The 26,008-nt window shown below is 44.3% G+C and overlaps 1 pseudogene; it reads left to right on the forward strand.

Annotated features, from left to right (window-relative positions):
- Window positions 1–5,878: 5,878 nt before the first annotated feature.
- LOC127755027 (uncharacterized) lies at window positions 5,879–6,157 on the forward strand (annotated as a pseudogene).
- Window positions 6,158–26,008: the final 19,851 nt, after the last annotated feature.

The raw sequence follows: 26,008 nt of genomic DNA on the forward strand, positions 1-26,008 counted from the left end.
TTGTTGTGTGGGTGATCCTGTTCACGAAAGGGAGTGGAGAAAGCCTTGTGAAGAAGAGAATCTATAGGTTTACACACGGAGAAGTAGACTTTCAGTAATTAATACAACAAGTCGAGCGGCTATGATCTCAAGATGTTGAGGTTGATGAGCAAATGTTAGATCATATAAGTCCTATACAGGTGTATAGTGAGTTAGGGGGAGGAGAAGAGGAATCTGAAGAAGGGGAGGATAATTTGAATTACCTATTGCCATAAGAAAGGGGACAAGAAGCGGGGTGGGAAAACCACCACAGAGATGTGGCTTTGAAAATGAAGATGAAGGTGATGATAATAGTAACATAGCTAACTATGTCTTGTACTCTTTATTGTCACCTACATACAAGGCCTTGTGGCATCATTGAATTCAGTGGCAATCTGGAAAGATTGGTTAGAAGCCAAGATCCAAGATTGTGAGAAGCTATGATAGAGGAGTTAGAAGCTCTTGAGAAAAACGAGACATGGGATCTTGTACCCTACCCAGACAAGAAGAAAGCGGTCAATCGCAAGTAGGTATACACCGTGAAGCAAAACCCAGATGGAAAAATTGAGAGGTATAAGGCAAGACTTGTGGCTAAATGATACAGTCAAACTTATGGAATTGATTAGAAACATTTGCACCTGTTGCAAAGATGAGCACGGTGAGAACCTTTATCTCTTGTGTGGCCAACCTTGATTGGCCATTCTACTAGTTGGGTGTTAAGAATGCATTTCTGCGTAGAGACCTTAAGAAGGAAGTTTATATGGAAATTCCACCGTGGTTTGCTACATCACAAACTAGAGGAAAGGTGTTGAGACTCAAAAAGTCTTTGTATGGTCTTAAACAATCGCCAAGGGAATGGTTTGATCGTTTCAAGCGTGCAATGTGTGGTATGGGGTATAGATAGTGTAATGGAGATCACACGGTATTCTATCGCCATAATGGATGCCATATAACTATGCTTGTTGTGTATGATGATGACATGATTATCAGGTGATGATTCTATGGAGATAACTAGATTGAAGGAAAACTTAAGTAAGGAATTCGAAGTCAAGGATCTAGGCCAACTAAAATACTTTCTAGGCATCTAGATTGCAAGATATCCTAGAGGGATAGTCTTGTCACAACGAAAGTATGCATTGGATTTACTTTATGACACTGGTATGCTCGGTTGCCGGCTGGCTTCTACACAAATTGAGCAAAATCATAAGATATGTGCTGAATCCGGTGATCAGGTGAAGGAAAGGTATCAAAGACTTGTGGGACGGTTGATCTATTTATGTCACACAAGGCCTGATATAACTTATGCAGTGAGCGTTGTTTTTCTTGTCTACCTGTAATTCATTTACTCTTATTTCCATCACAATTTACACCAATTACCGGCTAGCACACAAGGTTGCATCACATCGCATTCATTTACTGATCATTAGGACCTATCTTCAACATCAGTTCCCAGTAACACAGCTAGCACACAAGAGCCTTCTCATCTCTTCTAGTGTCTCTCAATCCTCACACTGCATATACTGAAGCGGGGCATGATGATAACAGCATGCCACTTCTGTGGTCGCCGGCGGTGATGGTGATGGGGAGGACAGCTGTCGTGGCGGAATAAGCAAGAAGCTGGTGATGTGCAATGATTCGCCAAGGAAGCCATGACTTCTAGGAGGCCACCAGCAGAGAGGAGGAGGGGACGGCACCACCATGTCAAAGAAGCGACAGAGAAGGAGATGGTCATTGCCGTTGTCTCCAATGACAAGGAAGGTATGGTCATCCAAGGTATGGAGCACCGGGTCACCACATCATAGTTGACATGTTCATCAATAGAAGCTCTGATCAGGCGACTAGGGAGAGATCTACACTGGTACATTTTGTGATTTTCCGATGTTTCAGCTCACATGTTTTATATGTTTCTTTGTGATTGATCGGAATGTTTCAGTAGAGATTCTTATGGTCTTTCATTTTTTTTTACTCCGATACTTGTGCATCTATTGATGTTTCAACAGTTGAATCCTGATGTTTCTAGCGCATGAGTGAAATGTTTAATCTTTATGCAACTATGTTTCACCATTTTAATCCTTTGCAACATTTTTTTATCTAGAGGTGCAGCATTTTCATATAAGCCGTGAAGCAGCACCGTACACCCGATTTGTGCTCCCTCTCAAATATCGTTATCACTGTCAAATATTTACAACCCGAAAGAGTTGACCTCTTAATACTTGTGAATGTAATACAATGCCAGTTAAAATTGATAAAAATTATAAAACAGCGGGTGTATGTAGTATTTTAAGTATATACTCATTATACTTTTATTTGCAATTCATTTGGATATGATATCAAATCTTTGCACTTAATAACTTCCTTCTTTGTCACCCAAATGTGGCTATAAAAGTAGCGCCTTAGTTGCTTTTTCTTCTCACAACATCACCCCATCAAATACACCAAACATAGAGGTAGTTAGAGGTCGATCGATCCCATTACTTGTTTTGTGAAGGCAACGATGCTGGACGACGAGAAGACCATCCTCGAGCAGCAGCTCGCCGCCGGAACAGCGAGGCTGGAGGAACTGCGACGCAAGAACCGTGAGTTGGAGATCAAGCTCATCGTCTGCGACCTCATGTTAGGCCGTCGCAACAACTTGGATGACCTGACCGTGGACATCCTCCAGGATGTCCAGATGGCTATAGTGAAGTACCGCCTGGAGATACGGAAACGTATCCGGGAGCTTCGTTCCATGGATTACTCCAAGCCCACCTGAAGGGATCAATGCATGCGTAATTGTGTAGTGCTTGGTGTGGATGCGCCCTCCATGCATGTCTGCACATGTATCATTTGCTTTGGTTTAATTCCCTTCGACATTGCTTGTCATAAAGTCGATCACACCATCACCACCACCAGTTTCTTTTAAACTTTTGTAAGGGCTTGTACCTTTGAAAGCTTGGCTTTTATGGATCATTAGACAATAACCCATATGTACGGGCTATAAATGTCAAATTTTGATTATAGTTACTATCTTATTAGTATGACTACTATATGGCACGCCCCCAAACCCCCACCTAGCGCTAGTGGCATTCAGTCATGACCGAGATATTGATCCGGGTAATTCAATCCTTCGAAAATGACAATTAAACTTAGTACAAAAAAATAATATCTTTCATTCTCCTTCTTCAGTCATAGTGAAAGTGACCACGCTGGACGATATGCGTGGAACCCGGAGCACATGTGATGGGGATGGACGGCCGAACCTAGAGTAAGCGCCGGTAGGCGGCGGCCATGGGCCAGCCATACAGAGAGCTAGGGGAGTGCTGTTTGGTGGACAGGCAACGGCAATCCGAGGCGGGAGGAGTTGGGAGATGGAAGCTGACGAGGGAGAAGACGGGTCTTCTATATAGCAGATGGGGTGGGCTGGATGAAGGACCGGGAGACTACAAACTGCGCTGGCGAATGAGAGATCGAAGGCGATGGGATGACTAGATAAGGAACAAAATAAAGAGGAGGAGATAAGGATAATGTTGATGTATCGGGTAGTTCGGACACCCGGTGTAGTAAACAAAAAGACCGAACAAGGGATCTATCTTCTCAAACCTAAGACCGAGCTAGGAACTGATGATCACATTTGGTTTTTTGGGGTCCAGTCTCAGTTTCTTTTGCCACCCCTTCCCCAACGCTCCTACGCGTACCCCATCTATTCTAACCAATATGGCAATTTCAAGTCTTGGTTTCTTTTGCGCACCCATACCCAGCTCCACCATGCGCACCTCTAGTCTTCTACACAAATATGGTAAATTTTCATATGACCACTCAATCCGCTTGTTTATATAAATAAACCAAGATAACCAACCATATCCTTTCCTCCACAATACCCACTCTTGTTTCTTTAGATCTAGAGATCGAATAGGTGCAGCAGCACCGGCGATGGGATATTATTCTCCGAAGCAAATCAGGAGGTCATGCCACCAGCTAGCTGTTCAGTCACCACTAATGGGCCCCTACATCACGGCTGCCCTCCTCCGGAGAAAATCTGCAGGCCATTTTGCTAGACGGCCCATCTGTTACGGTGCCTGGGGCTCACCACATTCATGGAAACACAATGTGTCTTTGGTCAACTGGATCTAGTGATGCGGCTCTAGATGAAGAGGCAATGGTCGTGAAGCACCAACACAGCTCTGAGCTCTCCGTGCGCCACTGCCTAAGAGTCTCCTTGTGGGACCACTTCATCTTGCTCGATGCCCCATTGATCCACGCGCCCATCGGGCATGTCACCACCCACATGGCTTATCTCTGCACACTCCTCCATATTGGTGCTGGCTTCATCGTTCCTATTTCTCATGGTCGTCACCAATCCCTTATTTGGGTTGTCAACCCTAGTTGTGGTCTATGTCCAACACCATTGCGTCCTTATCTTCTCCACTTTTTGTTGGCTTCCCTAGCCAGAAACCTATGTCAACTCCAACTCAACTCCTATGTTAACTAATTATCATAGCTTTGTGCACCAAGCTTCCATTGGGAATGGAGGTGAAGATGGCTAAAATTTGTGAAGATTTTTTATCGTTTCGTATTAAGGAAGAGATTTAATTATAGTACATTAATAGTAGACATACAAGAGTATCAGAATCACTTACTATTGTAAGATTGTTAGAAATTGTTTGTACATCTTGTGATGATAATCAAGGGGGTCCAAGACTGTCACTGTGCTGTACTTCGGGTAGATAATGAAACAGAAGTAATGATCGCTACATGGTAACGACGGTGCAGTTAGTCAGGGCTGTAACACAGATATGTATAACAAAATCTACTGGACTTACTTAAAGTTGTACGCTGCCCGGATGACTCTTTTATTTTGAAAGTGTAAGAAGGCTCGTCCAATGTACTGTGCGATAGTAATCAGCTTCTGCTTGTTCAATCCCTTCTTATATTCCATTATCTCTTCAGGCGTCTTGTCCTTGAGTTGCTCGGAATTTGGTGATAGCGTCACGGTATGCTATGTTTGACAGATCCTTGTTGGATCCAGATATCCGATAGATTGCTTTGTCTTCTCAGCATCCATGTATTGCATCCTATAAAAGCAGTATGTTAATAATAACCACATGCTTATGTATTATATCAATTTATTTGTGTAATAAATATGCACTCATACTCACACGCACCATGCACTGACAAAGTTTACATCCATCTTTTCATGATGATAGATGGCGTACAGATCAGTGAAATCTAGCCAGAAGAAACCTTCGCTGGCGAAGAAGTCAGGCAGTGATCGAATTGTTAAATTAGTTAGGCCTTTCTTGCTAGCGTCCATGTACAATTTATGTAACTTCTCATCTCCCATGGACCATCATCAAGTGCATGATCCGGCCAAAATGCTTTGCCAAGTTGGAACTTTTTTGGGCAGTCATCAGTTGCAAAGAATTTTGGTCCGGCAAGTTCAGCGGCGTTCTTCGGGTCATCTTCTCTTTCCTTGGCACGTTTCTCACCCCCTCTGAAGGCGGATACCATCTACTTCTCCTTTTGATCATCTTAGACTTGGAGTTGTAGCTCCTGTGCACAATAGGCACTACAGACTAGAAAGAGTTGATCTTTTTTTTATACTTGCTAAAGTAATATCATGCCAGTCCAAATTGACAAATATTACGAAACAACGAGAGTATGTAGTATTTTAAGTATATATTCATTATACTTTAGTTGCAATTAATTTAGATACGATATCATATCTTCACACTCAATAACTTCCTTCTTCGTCATCCAAATGTGGTTATAAAAGGAGCGCTTCAGTTGCTTTCTTTTCTCACAGCATCACCGCATCAAGTACGCCAAGCATAGAGCTAGCTAGAGGTTGATTGATCCTATCACTAGCTTTGTGTGGGCAACGATGCCGGCCGACGAGAAGGCCATCCTCGAGAAGAAGATCGCTGCCGCCAGGGTGAAGCTGGAGAAGCTATAGCGCACCACCCGTGAGATGGAAATCAAGCTCGTCATGTGGGACCTCATGTCCGGCCGTCGCAAGAACCTGGACGACCTGTCCCATGATTTTGTCGACGACCTCCCGGAGGCCATCAAGAAGCGCCTCCAGGAGGCCTGGGAACGTATCCTGGGGATTTGTTCCAAGGAATGCTCCAAAGCCCACCTAAGGGGATCGATGCATGTGTAATTGCGTACTGCTTTGTGGGGATGCACCCTGCTTGCATGTCTGCACATGTATCATTTGCTTTGGTTTAATTTGCTTCAGCATTGCTTCCCATCAGTCCTAGTTTGAGTTGAGTCGATCACACTGTCACCACCATCAGTTTCTTTTAAAGTTTTGTAAAGGCATGTACCTTTGAAAGCTCAGTTATGGATCATTAGTCGATAACGCATATGTACGTGCTATAAATGTTAAATTTTGGCTCATACTTTCCATGTTTTTAGTTTGACTACTATATGGCACACCCCCAAACACCCACCCAACCCTAGGGGTGGGCATTCGGTCTAGGCCAAGATATTGGACTAGGTAATTCATTCCTTCGAAAATGACAACCGACCTTGGTACAAACAATTTAGCAACCCATAGATTTCTTTCATTCTCAGTCTTTGGCCACATTGAAGGACTATGCTAGACGACAAGCATGGAACCAGGAGATCATGGGATAGAGATGTCGGACGGGCCCAGAGTAAGCGCCTTTCAGGTGGCGGCCATGGGCCAGCCATACAAAGAGCTAGGGAAGAGCTATTTGGTGGACAATCAGCGTAGGATGAAATCCATGGAGACGCACTCCTCGAGATGGAATCTAATGAGGGAGGAGAGGGGTCTTCTATATGGTGGATGGGTGAGGCCGGATGATGGACCGGAGACTAGAAATGGTGTTGGTGAATGAGAGATCGAAGGGCGACGGTATGCCTGAAACATGAGATAAGGATAATTTTCGCATATAGGGTAGAGATCGAAGGTGATGGTATGACTTAATAAGGAGTGAAAGAAAGAGGAGGATATGAGGATACTGTTCACGCATAGGGTAGTTTGGGTACCCAATGCAATTGACCAAAATGACCGAATAAGCGATCTATCTTCTCAAACCTAAGACCGAACTACGAACTGATGATGCCATTTCGGCTTTCTATGTCTGGTTTGGGTTTCTTTTGCCACTCCCTACCCAATGCTCCCTTGCATACCCCAGCTTTCCTAACCAAACGTGGCAATTTTCGGTCTCGATTTTTTTTGCCCATCCATACCCAGCACTCACACGCGTCCACCAACTCTTCTACACAAATGTGGTAAATTCTTGTAAACCAAATCAATCCGCTCATTTGTGTTATCTACCAACGTAACCAATCATCTCCTTTCGTCCACATCATCCAATCATGTTTATTCAAATCTATAGATCGAATAGGTGAAGCACATCATGAGACAAGCCATGACGCCAGCCAGGCCTTCCGTCGCCACCACTAGACCCCTCCATTGTGCCTTTCCTCCTTACCACCCGTTCGGAACAGATATGTACAGGCTGTGCCGCTAGCTGGTCCATCTATTACCACCCCTAGGGCCCACCTCGTTCACGGTAACACTATGTGTCTTTGGCCGACTTGATCTAGCGATGTGAATAGGGAGGGCATTGGTTCTGATGCGCCAACACAGCTCTGAGCTCTCCATGTGTCACTGCCAGAGAATCTCCTTGTGGGATCTTTTCCATCTTGCTTGGTGGCCACTTGATCCAACCGCCTCGTCGGGCATGTCAACACCCACAAGACTCGCCTCTGCACAATCCTCCATATCGTCGTTGGCTTCATCGCTCTTATTTATCACAGTCATCACCACCCCCTAGATTTGGGTTGCCGATGCTAGCCATGGCCTGTCTCCAACAATGTTGCATCCTTACCTCCTCCACTTTTGTCGACTTCCCTAGCCAGGAACCTATGTCAACTCCAGCTCGCTACCTCTTTGCTTGGAACCCAAAATTCACCAAGTCACCACTGCCCTAGAGACCAAACCTGATCATGCCAAGCTAGGTATTACCATATCTAGCCACATGACCCTAGAAGGCATCGAATCTGCCCTGTTTGGTAGCTCTGTACCAATGATAGGGATGCTGGAATACCCCTTCTCCATCGAACACTCGCTAGTGACCACTACCACAGAAAACATCATTAGTGTCGGTTGGGAAACCCTCATAGGTGCCAGATTTTTCAACCGGCACCAAGAAGGCAGCACTGATGACCCCGGTCAAAATTACCGGTTCTAGAACCAGCACCTTTGAGGCGCACATGATTCCAAAATGATGCCTCAAATCCATGAACACATAACTATAATCAATAATCCCCAGAAAAACAACACATCAAGATCAAATCCGAGACAATCAAACATGAATAAACATCAATAATCAAGAAAAATTGCCGACGCCGTTGCACCTCTAGCTGGTGGCCCCACCTCCACCCTAGCGATCCTCGCCACACCGCCTGATCCGTGTCGCACCACCAACCAGTGGCCCCACTGTTGAATCAACGATGCCGAGGGGCGAGCACCGCCACGCTGCCGGAGCCTGCGCTGCTGAGGGGCGTAGGCCGCCTCTCACCGTCGAACATCACGACAATCATGAAAATATAAAATGGTACAAGCATTACTACTTGACTGAATAACTAGGTGGAGTTGGAGAGTGTCACACCCTGAAGTTTCTTTCCCAAGCCTAAATTGAATTTATAAATCACCTAGAGAAAATACCGGTGTCAAAGCAAGAGAAACCCTAATAAATTAATGCAAATAATAATCGGAATTGGCATGTGGGATTTTTCTTGAGTTCTATATGTCGAAATATGCTAACAAGATTTTTAGTGGAATTTTCAGAGCCCTGGAAATAATTTTCATCAATTAAAAACGAGCACAAGCAATATTTAATCCCTAGAAATTCTTTTCCCTTTTTCTTTTTCCTTTTTCCCCTCCTTTTTCCCAAATGGGCCGCCGGCCCATTTCTTCCCCCTCCCGCGCCCTTGCTGGGCCGGCCGAAGGCCACGACCCAGCCACTCGCCCAAGCCCTGTCTCTCCCTCGGGCGCTGACAGGTGGGGCCCACCTGTCAGCCCTTTCCCCAACCTCCAGCCTTTCCCCCCCGGGCCGGCAACCGCCGCCGCGCACATGCCGCTTGCGCCTGCCTTCCCCGCGCCACGTCGGCCACGCCCGCGCGTGCGTCCACCCCTCCCGCACCCTTCAACCCCCTCTCCCGCTCGCCCGCGCCCCGAGATGGCCGGGATTCGAACCGCCTCTCTCTCCACCTCCACCTCCCCACGTCGGCCGGCGAAATCGGGCCACTCCCGGCCGTTCCCGACCTCTCCGCCCCTATATAATCCATCCCCGCATCCTCCTCCTCATTTTTCCTTTTTCCGCCGGTCTCTCCCGAGCTCTTCATCGCTCCCGCACCGTGCACCCACCCGCCGCCGCCTCTTCCACTACTCCGGCCGCCACTAGCCGCCGCTAGGGCCGCCGCCGCACCGCGCCGCCGCCGCTGTTGGGTTCGCGCTGCCGAGGTCCACCTCGTCCGCCGTTTCCCCAGCCGAATTCGCCGCCGGAGCCCCATCCCCGTCGTGCGCCGGTAAGAAACGCCATGGCCACCGCCTTCGGCCAGCGTTCCCGCCCTCTATGGTCTCTCTCTCCTTCTCTAATTTCCCCCATTTTGTTCCTTAGGTCGTCCCGGACCCCGTCCGCCGCTTGTCGACCTGCCTCCGTCGTTCCTCGTCGCCGGTCGCCGTCGTCTCCCTCCACGCCGGTCGGACCCCTTCGGTGAGGACGTCCCTCCTTCCCCTTCCTTCTTCCTCCTCTCTTTTCCCCTGGTAGTGCCGCCACATAGCCGTCATCGCGCCGTCGCCGTCTGGCGAATCGCCGCCACCGTCCGCCGGTCGCCGCCGGTGCCGCGCCATGGCCCCGGGTCGGCTTGAGCCGCCCGTGCGTGCCGGCCGTGTGCCGCCCCCTTCGCCGTCCGATCCACCTCGAGTGGATCGGGGCCATCCAATCCCGCCGCCCGCGTGGCTGCCATGAGTCCGCCACGTGCGTGCCACGTCGGCGCCATGTGGGAACCACGTGGTGCGCCGCCCACTCCCCGGTCCATGGACCCGATCCACCATGGACCAGCGCCCGCAGCCACTGCCATGTGGAGCCTGCATGTCGGCGCCGCCCCCTCTCTCTCTCTCTCTCTCTCTTTGATGATGTCACCAGGGCTAATAATTGCGCAATAAATCAATTAAGGATTTTTCTGTTTATAGTAAAAGCACAGTGAATCTTCTAAAATTCATATCTAATTCATCTGAGCTCCGTTTAAGCCCATTCAAGTCTTAGTAAATCAAGAAAAATGCATAGAATCCATTAAAAATGGTTTTGTTCTCTGTTTCAGTAGTCTTATAGCCTGTTTGTACTGTTTGCTTTGTATGTCGCTTAGATTCCGGCTCTCCCGACGCTCCGGTGTAGTTTGAAATAGTCGCCGAGGTTCCTCCAGCAGCAGAGCAAGGCAAGTCATGCTTGTCACTTGAACATGTTGATCCTATATTGTAAATGCTCTACCGTTTTCCTTTAAATACAGCATTGTTTTATAATTTTTCTATGGGATGTTTACCTACTGTTACAGCCATACTATTTTTGTACCATGCTCCTTTGTTAGCTTGGGGATATGACATGTCTAGATATTGGACTAGGGATTGCTTAGTCATGCTTAGTTCAACTAGCACACAGTGGGGGAAATACATTAATGCATAGGTATCAGATCCTAGTAATGATGTTGGTTAATGCCACCGCTCTGGTGTTGGTTAATTAAAATATATTAAACGGTGGGCTGTGGATGCATGGTTTTGATGGTCGCGCTCATGGCACTTAAGGACCGGTTCGCGGGAAACCCTAGAAGAATTCGTCGTACTTACCACAAGCCAGCGTGGGCAACGGCTGGGCTTGTAGTGTAGCTTTCCTCTAGCTGATGCATCCAGGCAAGGGTGGGCGTGATGGAGCGTGGCGGGCCCTGCGATGGCCTCTATCGCTTCCGGATTCACCTAGGCACGAGAGGGGACTGTCCGTTGTCTACTGGGGACAGGGGTGAAACCTGAGGTGTGGTGTGCTTGGCTAGAGGGGGTTATGCGAAGGGTCCCGTCACGGCCTCTTTCCGGTATGTCGTGGTGGCATGTCGGCGCACGGAAACGTGTCGTGGGGCTGTGTCTTGTGGGTACAGTTGTATAGCTCTGATCAGAGTAAAACTATTCGAAAAGCTGTACCCGTGGTTATGGGCGGACAACCAGATTCACCGTTATTAGATTCACCCTAGTCTAGTCTAATGGAATTGATTAGTTCAGGTGGATGTTTGGGCCTGTTGCAACGTGGTGTAGCGTTGGATAGTGGATGGTTAATATTGAGTAATTATTACAATTGTTTTTCTGCTTTCAACTACTATTTATAAATGCTCGCTTCATGCAAATGAACCACTCTAGCTATCCTTTAATATTACCCTGCATCATACCCCTATTACCGTATGACTTGCTGAGTATAGTGGGTAGTACTCAGTCTTGCTTTATACTTCTGAGGAGTAGGCTTCGTCCGTGCCATTGAGGATGCCTGTGGAGTGGTGTTCCCGCTGCAGTCCAAGTCAAGGCTTAGCTCCAGTTATCTTTTAATTTTTCCGTTGCATTTATGTAAGACTTTTATAATGTTTGTAAGACGTGGATCTGTATGTCAACTTTGTCGTTTGTGTACCCTGGCCGGTCCTGGACGGGGGTTTAAATGCACATTCTGCTTGGAATTCTATTCGGGAATTTCTGGGCGTGACAAGTTGGTATCAGAGCCGACCTTGACCGTAGGACAAGCCAAATGGAAAACCTAAGAGCCCTCTAAATCCTTTTCATTGCATATGTTCTTTGCAATTGTATTTGTTCCAGGAAAAATTGGGGATTTGTTTCTGTGGTTCAAGGGGAAAAATCTTGGTCGCTCGTTTAGGCGAGATTTATCAAATTAGGTCAGCTTAGGGTTTTAGTAAAATTATTTGAGATTTATTTGATAGTTAGTCGGGATTTGATGGGAGGAATGCATTAGTTCCTAACTCAGGAATATGGGTTGCAAGGTATTTATGCTCCTATTGTTATTATTAGTAAGTATCTAATTTCTCATTATTTTATCGCTATGTAAGTCTGTCTTATTTATTCGCTCTCATGCAAAAATGATCTATGCATAAAATTCTGCTATCTTTTGTTCATTTTCATTGAGTCCTTTACTACTTTATTTAAATTGGATTTGAGCATACATTGATCCTACCCCTTTTGTCATCTCTAGATGGCCGACCACCCACCCAACCACCGCGGAGAAGGCATGGATGATTTTGTGGCAGAGTTGGCTCGCATGACCCTGGTGGTGGGCTACCCCAACACGCCGGAGTACTCGACCGTTCCGCCGCTCAGTGGCAAGCTTCCCCACCGTATTCGTCTGGAGGTTCATGGCTATGTGGGCACCTGCCTCGCTAACATGGTGGTTGAGGCATCTGGAGGCACCGCAGATCACGCTTGTCAGGAGGCAGCATATCTGATTATGGCCAGACTTCGTGATCGCCACAACTACATCTTTTACAACACGGCGTACCGCTTCCACCCTCGCCGAGCAAGTGGCGACAACGCCAACACCTTCCGCCCGACAGCCGGCGAGAACGACACCACCTACGGCCACATGTGCGCCGTGATGAGGGGAATGGACAGGATGCACTCTGACGTCCAAGGCCTTGAATGATGGGAAGCTCGTGAGGATCATAGCTCTGAAGGATGAGATAGCACGCCTGAAGAAGGAGAACGCTTAGTTGAAGGGTCTCCCAGCGCCAGGAGGAGTCCGGATCCGCACCACGCCTCGCAAGTCTACGACTACTCCCGTGCGCATTCAGCTTGCGCCCAGGAACCCACCTCCTCCCGCAGCTCCTCCCACAGCTCCTCCCGCAGTTCTTGCAGCGCCTGCAGCTCTAGCTCCAGCCCCAGCTCCTGTTCCAGTGTCAGCTCTCGCGTTCGCTCTCTCCTTCGCTCCAGCGTCAGCCGCCTTTTTAAATGTTTTGTTTTTTCTTTGAATTTATTTTTTTAACTTTAAAATGTGACACATCATAACTTAATTGATCTTTATTATATAAAATAATTAAAAATGACACAATAGATATTGTTATTTTTTTTAATGTTTCGTTATGCAGAGGACAATGTTCAGAGTTAGTAAAGTTTACTTTTTCAGAGAAAGATTTAATTGGTCCACCGGTTAGAATTATAATAATGAGTCATCGATTTAAATAAAAATTGATGGTTGGATTTTTTTCTTGATAATATTTTTTATATTAAAATTATTAGCTATCTAAAAAATGTGCTATTTAGAACTGTGAGAGAGGGGATTAGAGATGGTAGGAATTGTACGTACTACATACATACGTGCTTGTGGTCTGGATGGGCTGGTGGGGGCAAGGAGAGGGTGGGCCGGTGAGAGAGATAGGAGAGGGGAGGTGGGCTGGTTGTGGTGTTTTTTATTTAAAGATAAATATAATAATTAAAAATAGTGACTCTACCGATTTGATAAACTGCCACGTGACGGTTTAGGAGCATTTCTAGGTATACTACGTGGCAGCTTAGAAGTGTTTGTAGAGAGTTTAATGGATTTTTAGTATATAATAGATAGATATAGCAAGCAAAAACCATATATCCCTTCATTAGGACAGATCAGTGGTACTAAAACATACCTTATAACAAGAGTAGACGCATAAATGCATGAACCACTTCACACTATTGGGTTGTTTATAATGATATAGTTAAAAAAAGTTACTTAAAAGTAACAAAATCTCGTTCAATTGGAGATTAGGCACGAAAATCTTAGTCGCTCGATTATTTATACATTCTCTAAAAAAAATGCGTTAGTGACATGTATGAAAATTTCTGGAGAAGTAATTGAAGATGCATGTTTGATGTTACCGGTTTGAAGAAGATGCAGATAGACTGATTAGTTGAGATCCGCTGGAGCTCCGAAACTCGGTGAGGCTTCCCCGTGCACAGGCTTGCGATTTCATGGTGGCGCGCGCGTTGACACAAGGACGCGGCTTCTGTTGTTGCCTCCCCGCAGGTACGGCCTGATGGCATCCCACTGCACCACTGTGGATAGGTCTTCTAGGATGATGAGGTACCGGTGTTTGTCGATCTGCCGCAAGAACTCCTTGACAAGTTCTCCTGCGGACGTCTCCGTCCACGACAGGGCATCTCTTTGTTGTTTTCTAAGTTTTTGAAGAATCCACGACAGCGCATGCATCTCTACCAACAGGTTCTTGGCAAGAGTAGTTTGCGTAAAACTGAACCACCAAGCTCCTGACCAACTCATGGGGATTGATAGGATGCGTCACCTTCACTCAGGCACGGCATCTGAAGTTGTCATATATTCATTCTTGAATCATCATACATATTCCTGATGATGGTTGTTATCCCAAGATCATCTCCAGTTCCCCACAACGAGATCACTCGCAGATCGTTGCTTTCCTCGGTGATCAACTTGATGAGGTCAACTACGCCTGTACGCCTTGCGACAGTGTCCCTTGCCTCAGCAAGGATGTCAAATCCTGGTGCGCCAATGGCGGAGCCGTAGACCAACTTTTCCTGCATGAGCGTGAGGCAGGCAGAATCACTGACGAACCTGTAGCGTATGTTCCTCTGGCTCACGTCCTCCACGCGGGCCTTGAGCTGTTTCATTTCGGTGACTGCTTCATCCACGGGCAGCGCTACTCCCTCCTTGCCGCAGCTGCAGGACGGCAGCAAGCGGAGCCACGCCATGACCGCTTATTTGTGTCCAGATGGAGGATGAACTCGATACAGTCCTCAAGATCATAGGACAAGTTGCGGACCTGCCTCACCCAGGTCCTCACCATATTGGTCTTCACGAGCTCCCCATCGGCGGAGTTGAGAAAGGACTGCATCATCTCGAACTCATCTGTCATGAACACCAGATCATGCTTCAGGGTCTGCCACTGCTCCTCCTCCTCCTTGATGGCTGAATTGATCTTGTTCACCAGTGCCTCAACAGCCGTCTTGGAAATATCAATGGCGAGCTCTGCCATTTCCCTCTGCTGTCTATGCTATGCGTTTGGTTGCGTCCCAGTAGCTAAGCAAGTGTATCCACTGAGCATTATAAAGGGGTCGTTAGCACAGAAAATTGGGAGTGAGGGACACCAATACGGGGATAGGGGGCCTGCTAATTAATTCTCGCCTAAGAGGATGGTTGGATCCACGATGTTTGTACACTAATTTAAAATATTAAATGTAGATTAATTATAAAACTAATTACACAGATAGAGGCTAATTCGCGACACGAATTTATTAAGCCTAATTAATTTATGATTAGCACATATTTACTATTTACTGTAGCACTACATTACCAAATCATGGATTAATTAGACTTAATAGATTCATCTCGCAAGTTAGCATCTATCTATGTAATTAGTCTATTTTTAATACTTCAAATTAGCGTCCAAACATCCAATGTGACGGGGCTAAAATTTTTAGCCCCATCCAAACACCAAATTTAAAGGTCAATTTGTTTGGTTGCTTGAATGACCTTAGCCAGGCTTGATACAAACAGTTTGGTTGGTTGTATGTCAACTTCTATACATAGGACATTTCGTTTGGTTGGTTGTGTGACTCAGAAAATACTGTCAAATCATATTGCAAAAAAATAGGTTGGTGAAAAAAGGCAGCGCGTAGTGAAAAATTCATCGATTAATAAAACATATGATGGGCACATGCACAACGTATGTCGATCTATAAATCCTATATAAGTATAGCTGGAATTGATATATATGGGCTAAAGCCCATATAAAGATTATTTTTTTGGAAAATCATAAAAGTCCACCTCATGAAATGACATGCACGGAGAGTTTAATACCACTTTACCTATTCTAGAGGAGCTAGACCTTCTTATAAAGGATATGATGATCTCCTAGCCACTTGAGGCATGTGTGGTGGAGAGAACAAGAGGAATAAGCGCGCACGCTTGCCTCGCCAGGCCAAGCCCTGGTCAGGCGACGCGTGTACGCGACATGTGCGTGCATTGTCTGCCAAAATTGGTTCCTCATCCTTGCGAATTCAGTTTAGTTTTTGAAAACACACTGAATAACGGTTTAGTTATTGAAAACACGCTGAATAATCCGGTGCGTTGAGTAGCGTGGACTCTGGATAAGTTACGCGCGACTTATCCGGTTCGATTTATGTGAAGTGGAGAACGTGCAGGCGCCCTAATAAAGTGTCATGATACTTCTATATAAACCAACCACCGCCGCCTCTTACTACACCCGAAAACAATCTAAGGTTTGTCTACTTGTCTGTACTGCGTCATCGCTCGTAGTCTACTCCATTTCGCTCGTCGGCGTGCACCGGTGATTGGGAGAGCAGGTCTCCAGAATCTTCGTCTTCGACGTATAACATTTTATATCTCCCTTTTCTCTTCTCCGCCCATCCTTTTCCTGATGGAAGAAAATAAGAATATATGCCAAGAACATCACTTTATCTTATAGTACTATATAGCTTATTTTAAAAGTGTAGCATAGTACTACAATAATTGATAGCTTATTTCAATCATACAATGGTAATGTTAGAAATGACTATTCTAGTTGCAAAATGATTGTAGTATTGTCTTTTTGCTAACAAACGCTAAAATATATAATAGTAGGCTAAAAAATAAATTAAACTAGACTGGACTAAGCTAGTCCTTAAATATAGAAACATTAGTTTTTGACCTAATCAATCTATTGACCTAATTAATCTTCCGTTCACTTTATATCTTCCTAGTCCTCTCCACCCTTGCCCTGGTGGGTGAAAATAACAATATGTGCCCAGAACATCACTTTGTCCTATGCATTATATATTTTTTTTTCGAATTGAATTTGATAAAATAATTTCATAGTTAATTTGGAATTTTTGTCGTCGCTTCCGTTACTCAACCTTGAGTTTTATACCGTCTTAAAAATATGGTATAGGATATCACAGAGTTGTGGCACAGGGTAAAAGTGTCATTTCTGAAATTTTATCTTTGCTGTTTCAGTTGCAAATGTGACAATAATGATCACACTGTGTAGCAGATTTCTATTAATTAAAATATACTGTCATATGGCAGGATATGTTTTGGAGTGCCTCAGGCAAGTGTCATAAAACTATGATGTTTATGACAATTTCTTGCCATTATTTTAATAGTATACTAGTACAATGCTATAATCATGATTAATTAATTATTTTTAAGTACGACGCTACCCTGATTCACAACACGTGTAATTTTAGGATTTAAATTTTTCTTAAAATAAAAGTATTTTAGACAACAAATCCTTACCCCCCCTCCGCGTCTTCCTTCGTGGTTTTATACGTCACGAAAGTCGATTTTTGGGGGAGATAATCAAAGATGTCGCTTTAGTTTTAGACATCAAAAAATCGATTTTTGGGATAATCAAAGATGTCGCTCTGCTACCACTGGTGAAGAACTCCTATCTAGTCCCGGTTTACTACTCCCTTTAGTCCCGGATAGCAAACCGGGACGACGAATCCGGAACTAAAGATCATCATCTTTAGTCCCGGGTAAAATAATTGGGTCTAAAGATGGTTGCGTCCACGTTCCTGCCGTAGTCATCTTTACTATTACCAATCGGGACTAAAGATATTTTTTATTTCTTTTATTTGCTTATGCTGCTTGCTGCCTGTTTATATATTATGCATAAATATGTTTAAATACATATATATGCATAATATATATATATGTATATATATAAATATATATATATACATATATATATATATATTATGAATATATGTATAGATACTTATATAGATCACACACATTTATATGCACTTAACTAAATATAAATGTATGTACATACATACATACATATATATATATATATATATATATATATATATATAACCAAAATATATATTTGCACATAACTAAGTAAATGTATATCCATATATAAATATATACATATGATACAATTCCTTCGTACTTTCTAATTAATGTTTCTCTTATATGGTTGACAAAAAAATTCGCGCTTGGCCGATGGTGCCAGATGTTGTGTTGGCGCGATCTAAGTCGACGAACACAACGGCCTGGGAGATCTGCTTAGCTCCAGTGCAGGTCCAAAAGTTGATGAGATACGGGGGTGCTACTCAGTTTGATCCTGCAACTGACAAGATATATGAAATGAAGATCACCATGAAGTCCATCGGCTGACAAGCCGATGGAGTAAAAAGCCGATCGGCTGATAAGCTGATGGAGTAATTCCAGCCGATGTCGATTCCGATGCCAGCCGATAGCGATAGGGTTTTGTACTATCGGCTATATATCCAATGTAGATTTTAACACTAGAGTAAATAACAATATAGAGACAATCGGCTGATAATAATGTAACCAAATAACAATATAATCCGATAAAAATCAATCGGCTAACAATAATATGATAATATAAGCACTGATCCGAAGGTTAAAGCATATATCGGCTGGTGGTCCGATGTCATAGAATCCACATGATTAGATAAACAGTGAAATTTTTGTTTTGATCGGGTAAATCCAACTTGTATGTACTCCTTGTAAGCCGATGCAATGTCCAAATAAATCATCGGCTGAAACCCCGATGCAACCCTTATCCTCAATCAAAGGCAGGTTAGTTTTTACGGTTCTAAGCACGATTAAGATCGATGCAACTCGGAGTATGCAAAGAAACATAAAGTCTAAATAATCAAGCCTTTGACTGATTCTAAGAGCAGTGGATAACTTAGCTAATCTAATCTGGTAAGGCGATTTAGCCGATACCTACAAAAACCCTAAAGCGAATCCTAGCCGATACAAGTAAATCGAGCTACCAAACTAGATTAACTAAGATATATGATAAATAGGTAGGCAAATATATCAACCGAACCAGAGCAATCCAAGAGGTCAAAGCGATGCAACCCTGAACGACGCCAATGTAGCCGATACAATTGCCATGGCCGGCGGAACGTAGGACTTACCCCTTCGCCGGAGATCGAAAACCAATGCAGGCCCGCGTCAGGGGCCAAGTTCCGCCGTGATAAATAAAAACCTCGAGAAAAAGGGTGGTGATGCGCCGAGAGTAGTTGTATTGATCTGAGAGATGAATTACAATGACCCTGGGTGTACATATTTATACCCATGGGTAGATACTAGTCCTTGTTGGACAAGAAAGAAACTTTCCTAAAGATAAAACGAAAACATAAAGTCCTTGTCGGACACTAAACACACTTTCCTAAAGATAAAAAAAACTAATAGACTCTTCCTAATTAATAGATAAACTGCCATATGCCGCATCCTTCTTGAATCCGGTCTCTTCTAGATAAGCTTCCTTTAATTGATTAGTTTCCTTAACTGAATCTAGTAAGAATATGGCTTCTAGCGACTTGAGGACACCCATCGGCCGATCACAGAACTCTAAAACCGATATTGATTTTAGGCCGATGATGACCTCGGTGCTTCCCAAATTTCACTATTAACATATGCCCCCCAATTTTGGAGTATGAGAACTCATGCTTCAAAATTATCTTTTGTTTGATTTTGATAACTCCAAAATTGATCCTCCTTTGCTTCTTGCAATTGGCTTTTATGAGCCGATACTGTCTGCATTAGATGAGCCAGGCTGTCAAACTCGTGGCAAAAGAATTTGTCCTTGATAGCTGCTGACAACCCTTGGAATGCAGATTTGCTAGCTGCTCATCACTTAGGTTCAAACTGTAGCATCGGCTGCGGACATTATGAAATCTTTGAATATATTTCATAGCCGATTCTCCCTCTTGCTGCTCAACCGATAATAAGTCTGAAAGCTTCAACTCATCATCTCCAACAAGGAAATATTCATGAAATTGCTTCTCAAGATCGACCCATCCTCTGATAGAATTTGATGGTAAAGATGAAAACCAAGTGAAGACCGATCCAGTCAAAAAAAATGGGAAAAAAAATATAACTTTCAGGGCCTCCTCAGCCGATGCCTCCCCACATTGCGCTAGGAATCGGCTGATATGTTCCATTGTAGATGTATCATTTGCCCTGAAAACTTGGAGAAAAATGGAACCTTGTATTGGCTTGGAAGTGGAACTCTGTCAAACCATTCAGGATATGGTTGCCGATACATGTAGATATGCTTCTTAGGTCTAATCCCAAACTGCTCCTCTATTGTTTTTGCAATTCTATCGACCAAATCATTGTTATATTGATATTCTTCACCATGCCCATATTGATGAAGTTCTTCTAGCCGATGTTGCTGATATGGCTCTTCATGTTGATGCTCATGTGCTTGCCCCCTGAGCCGATATTGCTAATGCCGATGATGATGAAGTTGTTCACCGATTTGCCCCCCGAGCTGAATTCTCTGAACAATTAATTCAGCAGCTGATTCCTTGATCAAATCTTGTAATGCACTCATCAAAACTCTAGATTGATTGAACAAGGCATGACAGACAACTTCATCAACTGTATCTTGAAGTGTTTCAATCATCGGCTTGGGTGGTTGAATCTTCTTGGCATTGACTTCTTCATCAGACATGTTGTTCGTCCCATCGGGCGTGCCAAAAGAGTGTTGACGAAAAATCCGCGCTCGGTCGATGGTGCCAGATGCTGTGTTGGCGCAAACTAAGTCGACGAACACAACGGCCTAGGAGATCTGCTTAGCTCCAGTGCAAGTCCGAAAGTTGATGAGATGAGGACGTGCCGGTCAGTTTGATCCTGCAACTGATAACATAGATGAAGTGAAGATCACCATGAAGTCGATCGGCTGACAAGCCGATGGAGTAAAAAGCTGATCGGCTGATAAGCCGATGGAGTAATCGGCGCAATCGATATCCAAATCAAAAGGGTTGGCCGATGATACAATGTCCAGGCCTGTTAACATCTTGATATCCAACAGAGTGGGAGTCATCGGACCCTGGTTAAACAAGAAGGCATTTAATGTATTGGACTAGAGGTAACTGCCGACTATCAACATCGGCTCATTCTTCTTCAGATCGGCAATAGACAGAGCAAGACATTGGGCTATGCCGATATCTTCCCATTGAGATTGTTTGATGGCTGCGATCCTCTTATACCAAGTTCTAAATCCACCAATCTTTGATGGCCAAGATCTGAAGGTTGATTTCCATTTGGCTAAATCCGACTGATTTTGCTTCAAAGGGAGCCGATTTGTCTCAGAATTGATAAACAAGATAGGATCAGGGTCACTCATCGGTCCATGAAGAAATCGGCGTGTGTCCTTAGGGACTGGAATTAAGATTTGATTTGCGAAAGTCTGGAAAGGAGAAGAGAAAACCCTAAGGGATGAATTCAAATAAAAGTTGCAAGCCAAGGGGAATTACCTTAGAGACTAGATCCGCAAGAGGCGTTGACTCAGGAATTGGCCACATGATGCAGAAACAGGGGATCCGCCGTCGAGTGCTGCTTCGCCGGAGTTGTCATCGGGGTTGGAAGAGAAAGAAAGATTGTTGATGCTTAAGCAGTGGCTAACTGACGGCATGAGGTTTTCGAAGGGCTAATTGCTGTTTAAAGACTTAACAGCTAAAACAGAAAACCCTAGAAAAATCGGGACTTGGCAAGATCTTTGGAAATAATTCCGCTGCATTACATAATGCAGCGGAATTGGGGGCATGTGTTAACAACGGAATTTCGCATCAGACTCGGGAAGGAAATCAAGTTCGAATCAAAGATTGAACACAAGATCGAGTCGGATTCGGGAGTTGTTGGCGCATCGGCCAAGTTGCGCATCGGCTGGAACAGCGCATCAGCTGGAGTCTGTATCGGCTGGAGGCTGATATCGGCCGATACAAGGAGATCAATATCAAGACTTTGCATGGGCTCGGTTTGGGCCTAGATCCAAGCAACCACGTATTGCCAACAAGAGATATGCTCGTTTAAGGCGATTGTCTCTATTAATTAGGATATGTTTACGTCGATTTGCTTTAGAGATATGGTAAGAGTCTGCCGTAGGGACTTGCTCGTTTGTTTTATCAAAGTTAGAGAGATGGAGTCGTGTCACTTATGGACACATTGTAATGTTTGGGTATAAATATTACCCGAGGTCTTGTAAATTACACACGACAGTCAATACTACAACTTTCGGTGCATCGCCACCCTTATTCTCTTTTTCGACGAGTTTACTTCGAGTTTCGACGAAGAGGTATGCATGTTTAGATAGCCTGCGCTATCGGGCCTAACATGTCGCTTTAGGCATGTTAAAACCGATAGCGTGTCTATCTGTTATCATATACCTTGGTTAATCTAGCTTGGTAGATCAATTTGGCCATCCAACGAAGTTACTAGCGTTTTGACGAGTAGTGGCTAAAATTCCTTTATTAGATTAACTAGGGTATCCAACATCCCCAAAATTAGCTAATACCTTGATTGTCTTTGTTCTAGTTATCCTTAACATCTTTGAGTTGCATCGACCTTAGCTCTGTTTTGTGATCTAGACTTAGCCTGTTTTTAGCTATAACTAAGGATAGCATCGGGGTTTCAGCCGATCTTACCTAATATGCATGTTTTAGTCTTTATTTCATGTATATTTGCCATCTATATGAATAGATCAGTATATATAAATATATCAAGCCTTAATCAATCTTGGTCAGATCGTCATATTTGGGGATTGGTTATTATTTGGTATATTTATATAGGTTGATACTCCTTTGGTCTCCGATGGATTGCCACCGAAATCCTTGAGAACCATGTTAGTCTTGATGAGATCATCTGGATTTCTGCCCAACTTCCTGAATGTAGCATATGGCATCAAATTCACAGCAGCTCTTCCATCAACCATCATCTTGGACATCAACTCCCCATTGACAAACCCATTGATATATAACGGCTTGAGATGCCGATTTTCTGTCCCTTCCGGCTTCTCAAAGATTGCCTGTTCCGGTGACAAAACTAATCTAGCGAGGCCTCTTCAACATCATCAACATCGGCTTGCCTAGCTTCAAATTCGGCTAGTACCATCAAAACCATATTTACCGATGTAGATGCAGTAGCCTTTCCTTTAAGCACCCTTTTTCCATCGGCCGTGGTAATCGTGCTCTTAACACGCCACTCTTGCTTAGTCTTTGTTTTCCTCAGCTGATGGTTAATTTCTTGTTGCACCTCCTGAAAACGTTACCTGTTCCTCAATCTTTGCACCCTTCTCTTCTGATTCTTGGTGAAAATGCCTGTAGGGCACCATTGTGTTTTCCTATCTTCATCTTCACCATAATCATCATCTTGATTTGCCGGGCCCAACCTCTGATGAATAGGCATTCTCTTCTGATTCGGCCGATTACCTCTATTATAGGACCAGCTTGAACTCCCTGTATCTTCACTGCACCCAGGGCAATTCTCAATCGATGGCAGCCTCATACCTTCATTCCCAATGAGGATCAAAACCACCATCATCTTCTTCATGATATTTCTCTTGCTGCTTGTCATACTTTCTTTGGTATTTGTTAATAATCCTAGCCGAATTCATCTGAAAATTTCGGTTCTTTCCCCCATCGGCTCTCCTTCCATATGTATGCACCATGTTAGCAGGGAAAGGATTACCATCAACCTTCATTGGCTTCTTTGAATCATCAAACTTGATCTTTTCCCCTTCAATGGCCACCTAGATTTGATGCCTGAAAGCTTTGCAATCATTGGTAGAATGAGAACTAGAATTATGCCATTTGCAATACCTCCTTTTGCCTAGCTCTTTGGCTGATGGAATCACATGACCAGCAGGTAGAATGAGAACTAGAATTATGCCATTTGCAATACCTCCTTTTTGCCTAGCTCTTTGGCTGATGGAATCACATGACCAGCAGGAAGTTGAATTTGTTTTTCCGGAAGCAGTAAATCGAAAATCTTATCAGCCTTAGTAAATCGAAATTTCTTTGGAGCCAGAACTCCTCACCCATTGACATGGTATGACCTTCTTACTTCTGACCCATTCGGCTGCTGCTACTTCGGAATCATCATCTTCATCATCAAAACCATACATGTAAGGATATACATGATTGATCTTCTTGAAGTTCTTCTTGGCTTCAGCAAACCTTTGCTCATGTAGAGTCACCTTTTGTGCAAGATGTGATAAGCTCTCAAAATCCTGAGATGAAAATTTCTCCTTGTTGGTGCTATCAATCCTTGAAAAGCCAGATCGGCTAGCTGAGAATCTGCCAAGGACAAGCTGTAACACCTATTCCTCATCTCCCTGAATCTCTGAATGTAATCCTGCACAGATTCATCATGCATTTGCTTGATTGCTGTTAAATCAGACAGTTTCATCTCATGAATTCCACTGTAAAAATAGCTATGAAACTGCTTCTCTAGATCGGCCCAACTATTAACAGAATAATATGGCAGAGAAGAGAACCATGTGAATGCCGATCCAGATAAAGACAAAGGAAACAACCTAACCCTCGAGGCGTCAACAGCTGATGCCTCACCACATTGAGCCAAGAATCGGCTGACATGTTCATAAGTTGAAACATTGTCCTGCCCTGAGAATTTTGAGAAATCCAGTACCTTGTATCGGTTAGGCAATGAGACCCTTTCAAACCACTCAGGGTAAGGATGCCGATACAAGTTCCCAGTATCCTTTGGTTTAAGCTCAAACTGCTCCCTCATCACATCTGCAATCATATCAGCCCATGGCCTTTGCTGAGGTACCCCTTGTGTCTGCTGCTGTACCGGCTCGAACTAATTAAATTGAGGAGCAAACTGAGGCTGAGGCGATTCTGCCTGCTGATACTGAACATGAGGTGACGGAGGCTGATATTGATAGTTCAAATTACCCCCTGGATAATTCTAGAAGTTTGGCTGAATATTACGCACCAAATGTTCAGGAATAACCTGAGGTACAACTGATTGGTCGGCCTGTAAATTATGGATCAAGTGTTCAGGAATAACTTGGTTCACAATATGTTGTCCTGGCCGATTGTCAGGTGTTCTCAACCTTGCCGACGCATGTTGCACATTTTGCTGTAGACTCGGCTGAACTGTCTGCTGCCTCTGTTGTGCTTGCTGAGTCGACAACGGCTGTGCTAGGTCGGCTATTGGCAGATTTGGTAGAAACATTGCAGCAACTTGCTCCTGAGTCAGCCGATTGACATTTTGCCCAGCATGTTGTGGCTGTTCTCTGGTCAGCAATCTAGGATTAACCACCTGTCTTAATGCCGATGACGTTGCAGCTTGTGCAGTGGTTGCAACTGAAGTCGTCGGCTGAACTGGCGGTGTATTGGAAACATTCTATTAATTTGCTGTTACCAAAGGCCTGTAGTTTGGAAAAACACCACCTGGTAGATATACTGGCCCCGAGGCTTGGTGTTCGGCTATTGAACCATCGACAACAGTCTTCACCATGTTTGTTAAAGTATTAACCAACACTCCAGATTGATTAATCAAAGCATGCTGCACAGCGTAGTCGATCCGATCTTGAAAGTTATTAAACTGCAATGGCACCTGGTTCCCATCTGCACCAAGGTCTTCGACAGAACCATCTTGAGGGACGTCACCTTTATCGCCTGACCCAACTGCAGCACCTTTGTCACCTTGAGATGAACTAGAGCTAACTTCATCAGCTGCAACTACCTTCAGCTTATACTTCTGGACGATAGTTCCTCTGCGGGTTTCTTGAAAAGAATTCATGAAGTGATCCTTTACGTTACTCATCATCTGTTCAAGTTCACCCCTTTGTTCAGCCGTGAGCCTATCCAATGTAATTGGAACAATGTTGGTAGGGTTCACTTCAGCTGATGGATTTTTGGTTCCCGTTTTGTTCACGGGAGGTTTGATTCCTGTTCCCGGCGATGGTGGTGGTTTTTCGGCCATCGAGAAGAAGTTGTTGAAAACTCGTGTCCCACCAAGCGTGCCAAAAGCGTGTTGATGCAAAAACACGAGGCCTGGGAGATCTGCTTAACTCCAGTGCAGGTCCAAAAAGCTTGCCTTCTAGGTTCGTGAGCGTGCCAGTTGATTTGATCCTGCAATCAACAAGAAATAAAGACAAGGAAACCGCGGTTAAATCCATAAACGATAGC

This window comes from Oryza glaberrima, chromosome 11 (genome assembly GCF_000147395.1).
Source record: "Oryza glaberrima chromosome 11, OglaRS2, whole genome shotgun sequence".
NCBI lineage: Eukaryota > Viridiplantae > Streptophyta > Magnoliopsida > Poales > Poaceae > Oryza > Oryza glaberrima.